Source organism: Etheostoma spectabile, chromosome 12 (genome assembly GCF_008692095.1).
Source record: "Etheostoma spectabile isolate EspeVRDwgs_2016 chromosome 12, UIUC_Espe_1.0, whole genome shotgun sequence".
NCBI lineage: Eukaryota > Metazoa > Chordata > Actinopteri > Perciformes > Percidae > Etheostoma > Etheostoma spectabile.
In genome coordinates this window covers 30740244-30749587 of record NC_045744.1, presented here as the reverse complement: position 1 = coordinate 30749587, position 9344 = coordinate 30740244, and the positions used below count along the sequence as shown (strand labels likewise).

General features: G+C 41.8%; 1 long non-coding RNA gene across 1 annotated transcript in view; it reads left to right on the top strand.

Moving 5' to 3' along the window:
• The window catches only part of LOC116699590 (uncharacterized), a 22570-nt gene that overhangs the window by 8916 nt on the left and 4310 nt on the right, over positions 1 to 9344 (top strand). The window lies entirely within an intron of this gene.

Below are 9344 nucleotides of genomic sequence, written 5' to 3'. Positions count from 1 at the left end.
TCTGTGTCTCAAATAAATGCCATTTGGCCACATATTTATGAATGCATGACATTCTTGGTTTTGAACATGGGCAATGCCAGGTATTCATTCTTTTATCATATGTCACCACGACTCGTCCCAGTCTGCTGTAATAGCTTACATTCGGTTCATAGACTGATATGTACCGCCTATCAGTTAAAGCTGAGAAATCTACAGTGGGATCGACAGGATCCTGGATCAGATCATCAGTTCCTTCTCCGGAGTCAGATACAAAACTTGGTCGCCACTTCAGTAGTGGAAGCTAAAACCTCCCCACCTCGACTGACTGTTATACTGAATGTAGGAGAGACATCAAGTTGATATGCAGATCTCCTCAGCTCGCTGTCTGACTATGCTGTGTACGTACTGTGATCTGAGGCCACAGTACAGGAAAACACCCCAAAACTCGTACAAAAACCTTGGCGCAAAGTTCAGTCAAAGTCAAAAGCACAGTAAACAAGTAACAATCAAGAACAATAATATAGTTAAAAAAATCAAAACCATGTAACTCAACCAAAATAAACCCCCAGTGACTAAGTAAATAACATCAGACCAGTACTCCTTCTGCTGCGACATCATTCAACAACTGATTACCTGAGGATATTAAAAACTATCCTAAAACGTGATGTAGCGTTGGGATTACTCTGCAACCTGTCTCCCTGCTGGAGAGGGGAGAAGAGGTTATATGCAGGAAGACTAGAATCCTGCATAATACTACGTGACTACTAGGTACTAGTTTCAGTAAATATGTTGCAATGCTGCAAGTGGAAAGCGAGATGTTAGAAGCAGTTTTGACCACCTTTGTCAGAAGATTACGGATCATGTGAAAGAGCCCTACCAAACCACAATACAGTGTTTACCTGTCAGTATACTCTCAATGGTACAACGGTAGAATTTCTGTAGAATATTAAGGAGACATACCATATGTCTTAAGACCCTCAACAAAATTAGCTTGAGGTGCCTCTAATGGCACATCTGTATATGAACGACATGTGAGGGACGTCTGGAAAAGGAGCCTAAGAATTTAAACGTTGGTTGACAAGTTCAACAGGAGAGTTGTTAATGTAGACCGGGGTGATGTGTGAATTTGTTATTCTAAACTCTATGATGGACCCTCCTTAGTTTTCTCCACATTAAAGGACACATTATTTTACGGCACCACTGATCAAAGTAAACACCTCATCCCTGTTAGCAGTTTCATTATGGGTGTCAATGGTCCATACAAAGGTAGTGCGTCTGCAAATTTCACCAATTACATATGAGTGGGATTGTTTTGACCTACAGTCATCTGTGTACAGGACATATTTTAATAAGGGACTGAGACCGCAGCTTTGTTTTGGGTGCTCCTGTGTTTAGCACTATACAGCCTGAGATGAGTGCCAACTCTAACTATTGGGGGCGACCTGTTAGAAAACTGGCATCCACTTGCAGATGGAGGAATTGCAGAGGGCCCAGGGTCTACAGTCTTTTTAGATGTTAAGATAGAGGGTCTGTGGTGTTAATAGCATACTATAACACCAAAAAGCATTTGACATAATTTTAGTCCCTGCCCTCTAGCTGTTGACAACACAGTAGTAAATGCCAAGGATACAGAATCAATCCACAGACTATTGGCTCTATAGCAAATTGTAAGGGTACAATAGACAACACAATACCCACAACATCCACCAGAGGGAGACACACTCTGTACATTCAATATGATGTAGGCTAGAATCACTTTACCTTAGAAGTGTAACGAGAGAAGAGAAACTACAGAGATACGAGGAGGACGGAGAGACTCCGGGAGGAGCTGACTGTTACTGAACTATAGAAGAGAGAGGAACGTCTAGATCAACAGAGATCAATACACCACCCTCACAGTACTTATTCAATGCTGCCACGACAGCATTGGGGGTTTTTTGAGGTTTTCTAATCCTCACAGGTATGTAAATAGCAGGCCGCATAAGGGGGGAAAAAAAATTTTTTATTCTAATAACATCGAAAGTGAATCATTAATTTACTCTGGTTCTATAGAAATAACATGATTTCTCTCCTTTAGGAGTCAGCGTGACGACCTCACGCCAGAGAGAAAGAAGAGGAGAACAGGTAGAAGACAGCTCTGTTACCTGTCCTACAGAACGCCAAATTTCATCTAATGATTATTAATTCTGGTACCGCAAGATCCAGGAAAACCTCCAAGATGTTCCTCATTCTAGTAGGATCAGGAAGGAATATTGACAAGTCCAACCCTGACTGAAGCTTAAAGTGAAGGACCAATAAATCATATTGATCATCTAACTCAGCTAAGGCTGTCAGACTATTGCTGGTACTACTGTGCTCTGAGGCCCAACAGTGAAGGAAGACACCAAAAACTCTGTACAAAAACATTTGGGGGGGGAGCAAAGACAAACACAATACTCAACAACGTCCACCAGAGGGAGACACACTCTGTTAACCTTCAGAGTATTTCATGAGCCAGTCTGGATTCTTTCACCAATGGAACCCAGTTGTGATGCAAGACTTGGAGAAATGAAAGTAAGTCAAAAATCGAGTCTCATCCTCTGACTGCAGAGGTGGCTCATGGCAGACAACTGTTTGATTCCAGCTGGGAAACATCAGACCAAACAACACTCTTCATCCTGAACCGTCTAAAACAGCATTCCCTCTTGCAGACATGGAAAAAACTCATGCAGTAGTTTGCTCTCTCCATAGTTGCGGGATGTTTGATTATAAATCTGAAATAAAAGACATTTTCAAGGTTTACCGATCCAGTTCAGATTTGTAGTATGGAGTTCAAAGTTATAATTTGCTAAAGCATCATCTAGATGTCATAATTTATCACAATAACTGATCAATACATTGTTAACAGCATCATTTGCTGAACTTAAAAATGGCAGAGTGAGTTTTTTCCAAATGTGGAGGAGTGACTTTGGAGCAGCGGGTCAATTAACATGTTGTTTTCCTACTAGGTAACACGATGGAAGATAGATTACTGCCAGCATGCTGAAGTGTTTTCATCAGAGGGCAGTAGTGCTACTCTGTCTGTACCTATCATAAAGCTGGAATCGCCAGTGGTATCGACAGGAGCTGGATCAGCTCCTCAGTTCCTTCTCCTGATCATGATACAAAAACGCCTTCAGTAGTGGAAGCTAAACCTCCTCACCCTCGAATGACTGCTATACTGAATGAGGAGAGAAATCAACGGTGATCTGAAGATCTCCCCAGCTCAAGCTGTCGGACTCTGCTGTGTACTACTGTTGCTCTGAGGCCCAGAGTGACCGGAACACCAAAACTCTGTACAAAACCTGACAGCTTCCTCATGAACATACAACACTTGCAGCTCCTTCTATTCAACAACAGTGGCAACAACCTGGACACTGGACACCATAATTTACGAATCAATGCAAATATTTTATGGTCTCACTGATTATTTGTGGTTACAAAATCAGAAAAACGATGTATATCCAGTCATGTTGTGGAATCTGAATCTTGTTTAGGACAAGAAAGTATTTTCTCTACAGTTTATTTGTCATGTTGAAAAGTGTGACTTAACAGACATGCTGTGTTCGTCTCAAACACAATCTTTGAGACTCATGCCAAACAGTTATTTAAATATGCGAATGGTAAAAAATGGGTAGATACCTAACTGCGGAGCGGACTTACAGCACAATATGTGATGACTTTAGAGTTACTCAGAGAAAGACTTGATTTCCCACTTGGATTCAACATCAGTGACTCAGGAGTCACTTGGACTGGGACCTTTTGACCGTGAAAGACTTGATCCTTTCCCCAAATGGAAGAGGTAAAAAGTATGTTATTTAAACGTGTCTGAAATAAAGTTACCAACTGCATAAAAAAAAAGAAAGTTTCCCTCTCTCTGGCAGTCAGTGTGGGTTTCTACGAGTAGGGAATGTTCATTCAGACTTTTATTTCTCTTTTCACCATGCATACAGATTATTGATCCATAAAGTAAAGTGGACTACTTTTACTTCTAAATCTAGAACTCTAGACCTGATCAAAGCAGAGGGTCCCAACTCTCCTGGGATTGGAGGACGCGGGGCACGGAACTCTAAAACCAAGAGTGTTGTCGTGGTCTGTTGAGTAAGGGATGCCATAACAAACACAAAAGTTTTCAAACTAGGGGGCCATAGTGTACGGGCGGTACCAGAGCACCTAGGCCAAATAATCTATGATCGATTTTATACAGCAGTTGCTTCTGATCTCAGGCCGATCTCTTCGGATTCTGGGCGTGAAGAGCGGGGCGAAGCTGTCAACTGATCACCATCTGAACGTATGTAGTCTCATTAGAGGGCGACATTTATCAAGTAGGAGGTGCACGAACTTTTGGGTTTTTGCACTGTGTTCAACCATTCAGGCATAAGAAGGGGAGCTTGTGAATGAGAACAATTCTCAGACTGGATGGTGAAAATAGCTGTTTCTCTGTTGATTTGATTTAAACCTGTTGTAGAGAGCGGAACATGGGTGGGGTGATTATTGTGCTGCTCTTTTCTTGGTAAGCTACAAAGAACAACATGGTTTAGTATTTTCTAAAGATTTATAAAACTGCAAGTTCAGAGCAGAAATCTCCAAACAGTGAGCTGTCTGTCCAGAGTAACAATGTACAGTTGACATTTTTCCTCTGTTGCTCTCTCAGCTCATGAACAATGTTAGTTCATGGCTTCATTTTCTCTACTTTTAGGATTAAAGCTGGAGACAAAAGCTCGCCTGTAGAAGATTAAAGCAGTAAAAGGTAGGAGAACCTGTCTCACTCAGATGTGGACTAGGAGACAAGTATAATAGTCGGACTCCACTGGTACAGACATCATCAGACATTCAGTCGCCCTCAGTTTATTCTCTGGAAAGGACGCAAGTAGTGGGTGAATATATTCCCAGGATAAACAGAAATATGAATCCAAAAACCTCAGTTGAAATAAACTGGAATGACATAAAAGACCATAACCCTGGCAGACAAGGGCTCTACTACTGTGCTCTAGAAACACAGGACACAAAAGTTGTAGAGAGGCTGTACAAAAACTGAACAAAGATATGGGACTACTCTCAAGAGGAGGGAAGTGGTGTTCAAACCACAGCTTGATATCAGATGGATTTGATTTATTCCAGTTTTAACAGAGTCCCTTGGTTCCCGCTGCTAGTGTGACACTGTGGGAGACTCCATGAGCAGCAAACACACAAGGACAAACCAAACTGTTAGAGGTTCAAACACCAAGACACCATGGCAAACAGATTAAATGGACACTGTCATACTACAACCTCTTCAAACCTGAGGAATATTGACCACAAGTGAGCTCGTTCCATCAGGCGCTCGCATCTCAAATAGGTCACACTACATGAGTAGAGATGCAGGACATCAAAGCAAAATTCACTTAATGTTTCTTAAAACACGAAATTTATGAAAACAGGAGTTTCCCCAACAAACTTCAACACATCTTGCACAGTACTTCCCGGCTGCAGGACGATCTGAGATACTAAACTTCTTAATAACCAAAATAACATTCTGAAAAGGCAAAAAAAATAAAGTTGCCAAATCTTGAAATAGTAAGCCCAGACTGTGAGAAGTTCCTCTTTTCCTTTGTGTTACCCGTCCAAATAGGAGTCATGGCAGCTAGACATTCCTGATCAACACTCTGGCTCTTGACATTGAATTCCAAGTTGTAAGAAAAAATAAATTATCAAGAATAGGAACAGATTACACTTTACTTATATCAAGTTCAGTTTTACTTGTAACACAAGGATATAGGTAGTCCACACTACAGAATTTCCGGAAAAGTGCCCATCTGGAAGATTCAACAGTTGCGATTTCATCAAAGTGGATGTAATAGAAAGTCATAACAAAGTGGACGTTGTCAGTTACTCATTGGGCACCTGCTCTGACGATGTTGGGGTTGTCTTAGGCTCCTCGCCGCCACTGAGACAAAATGAGCATTGCAGTATTGAAAACGTGATGAACTGAAGGCCTTCATGTGACCGAAAGTCCCTGCCAAACATCCTTTAGCCTCAAAAGTTCCACTTTCACTTTCTACAGCTTACGGCTTGACCGCGCAACAACATAAAACCATCCCGGAATGAACCGACAGAGGGCATTACGTGACAAGCGTATGGCCACATGGGGCAGGCCTAGGGTTCGGTTGAAAACGCTAACTGCAAAAAAGGCAACATTCAGCTGATCCGAAGGCCCAGTCAGGATCAGAGCATCCCGATGAAACAGGTAAGCAGTGAAAGGTATTTTACGCCGCAAGGTGTCTTTGCTCTAAACAACCCACACATGCCTTAGCAGGTTTTGCCGCGGAATTCGTTGAAGGCCGCGTGAGTTTGGATGGTGTGGACAGACGCAGCCAGGCAAGGGGCAGGAACAGCCTTGAGAAGGAAGAGATGCAGCGACTTGCTGCCTAACCAGGCCTCGTGGGACTCTGAGACAGCTGTGAGCAGGCCATGCACAGCAAGCGGGACCCGTTTCTCCCACCCGATAGACAGTAACACGGGTATGGATAAAGTCACCCCCAGATTTCTTCTACTCACTGACGTACAATATTTGAATTTACTACCTTTAAAACAACAACATTCTGTGCTATATCTAGTAGTCACATCTTGCCATTTCCAATATTGCACACTGTAGTTATAAAAACTCACACCAAACAATGTGATCCCGTACATTTCTGCCCCTTTCTTCGCACACCTGTGACATGGAACACGGCTCGCGGGGACAAGGATGCATCCAGCATTGGCATTAAGCTTCTCAGGGAGTTCCAAAAGATTATGAGGTTACAGCAGGCAGAGCATAGATTTCCCCAGTTTTAGTTTTATCACTGTCTCTTTTCCGATAAGGCAACGGATCATTCTCTTCAGTATACCAAAAGCCTGTTTAAAAAAAATTCCCGTTGTCTGGAAAGTTTCTTGTGGAAATCTGCTATTTGTGAGAGGGTAAAGTGTCATGAAGTTTTAGGAGACAGTCTGCAAGGGATAGGCAGAATCCCCAGGATGTAGTAGCCAGCATGAACCCCCAGAGGTGTCTGGCGGAAACAGAAAAGTGTTGCCACGGCCGATGAATCCCAAAACTGGGAACGTCTCAAAAACAGAGCCTAATGGAAGCGCCGGCAGTCCTCAACACGTTCAGAGAAGTCCCCCCATCCAACCACCCTGAAGGATTATGGGGATGCCCACACTGTTTAAGTTGAAATCATGACGAGGAATCAAAAACAGCACATCTTGGACGTTTCCCCCAGCCATTGTGTTGAGACATGACGAGGACAGTAATATAAGAAGGTGCGTAGCGGTTGTGAGTGCGAGGTGTGAAATCTTACGTCATGGCAGTTTCCTTGTGACGTTGCATGATGACCAGCCACGCATGAGCGGGTGACTAAACTGCAATGGGAAACAGGACGCCCAGTGTGCTGAGTCAGAGTTGTACCGAGTGGCAAAACATCCATCAGTAGGTCAAGTTCTTTAATGGTCTAGGTGTAACACGTGGAACTTGTAAAGGTAGCCAGGAAAACTACGCGCTTGGTCACTGACGGGTAATTGAATGTTATTAAATCTATTTGTATGAAAAAACAGTATTAATACAGGTTAGATTCGGTAACTTAAAACTCCATATTAACATCATTTGAGGGTCTTTTCTTAATAGAAATGTTAACTATCATTATGCGCTGGCAACTGCTTAAAAGAGTTTAGTATTTTGTGGGTGTGTGAAATAAATGATATGATGTTCAATTGCATTTTACTCTATAGTCCTACATGTAAGATACATTTCTCAATCTATACATGTGGTTTACAGTCGGATCATTGGTGAAAGGTGCAACCGAAATCCTCTAATCTGCACCAGCTGTAAAACAGCACAATATTGTTACAGTCAATGGTTGAATATTATAATCTCAGGATTACCTTAATATTTTGGTTAAATATCATGGGGAAGTAGCGGGGCACAACACAGTTACACCTTTATAACGTTCAACACGAGGCAATCGGCACCAGTTGTAATAAAGGAACCATCGCAGCTAAAACTTTAATGATGACAATGGGCAGGCAGGAGGTCACATGACGAAATGGAGAGAGGACAACCATGTGTGTCGTGTAAAGTTGTAGCAGGTTGGGAAAATACTCCAGGGCTGGACTGACCCTGTCACTGTGATCAGGTTCCTCCTTGTAACCACCAAGTAAGGGCCCCATTGCCAAAGAGGGGTTATATTGGGGGGCTGCGCTTGAAGCGTTCATGTCATCCGTCCCGTTTCATCCGTTCGTCTCATACGGAGGCGTGTCCAACGGCAAGTTAGGGTTCAAATGAATAAATGACAAAACGCAAATTATTTGCACAAGGAGTAAGGCAAGTTAGGAGGTGTCAACAATAAGAAAAAAAAATATGAAATCAAATTATTTCCCAATGGTAGTAATGGATTTATAAGTCCGGACCACATTTGTTGCAGTCAATTTCAAACAACGTTAAAAATGTTAAAGTGGGATTACAACTTTGCCAAATCTAGTTTGCCATTTTCTTAAAAAACAATGTTATGTTGTGTTGACAAGATAAAGCGATGATCGTCTGGACTAAAATAAAGACGGCGGTTTAAACTATCATCTAAGAATAGAATAACTTTTTAATTTTTTTCTTTCAAACTAAACAGTACATCTATACACATTATAATCAATACTTAAACAATATATTATACAAGATAAATGCTGCTATCAATCATTGATGAATAAAACACTTACAAAACGGTCCATCTAAAATAAAATTCAGATAAGGAAACTAAAAAATTCCTTAATAGCTGCAACCTGAAACTAACATCTAATGCCTACTCGCCAGCTGATAAGCCAAGTTGTTATGCAAGCACTGTCCAGTGAAGGTGAAACCAATATAGAATACTAAAAATACAAAAAGGAGTCAGGAAAGAGTGTACACCAATGTTTTGTTTTTTTTCTCATTTCTTTATTGTGTGCGCAGATCTTATCCCACTCAGGACCCTGCCTATTTTGGCAAAAAATTGACTGCAGAATCAGGATTGAGGCTCTTTATGAATATCCCCGCAGCTACCCCGCTTTCCTCTCTCCAAACGTAAAACTGTCGGATAATAGAACAAAAGTATACGTCGCATTTGCCTAGCCTACAGTATTTGTTTCAGACTTCTCAAAAGTGCAACTCACCAGCCATCCAGGTTTCAAAGCACATTATAAGTATACATACCGGCATGCAGTCTGTATAGACAAAGCACTGGGAGCAGTTCAGTAACGAGTACTTGTCCGCAATTCGGTTTGGATGAACTTGGAGGAGGAACCTGCTCCAAGTCAGTCACCGACCAATTACACATTGTAGGATTATCAAATTTACATATGTG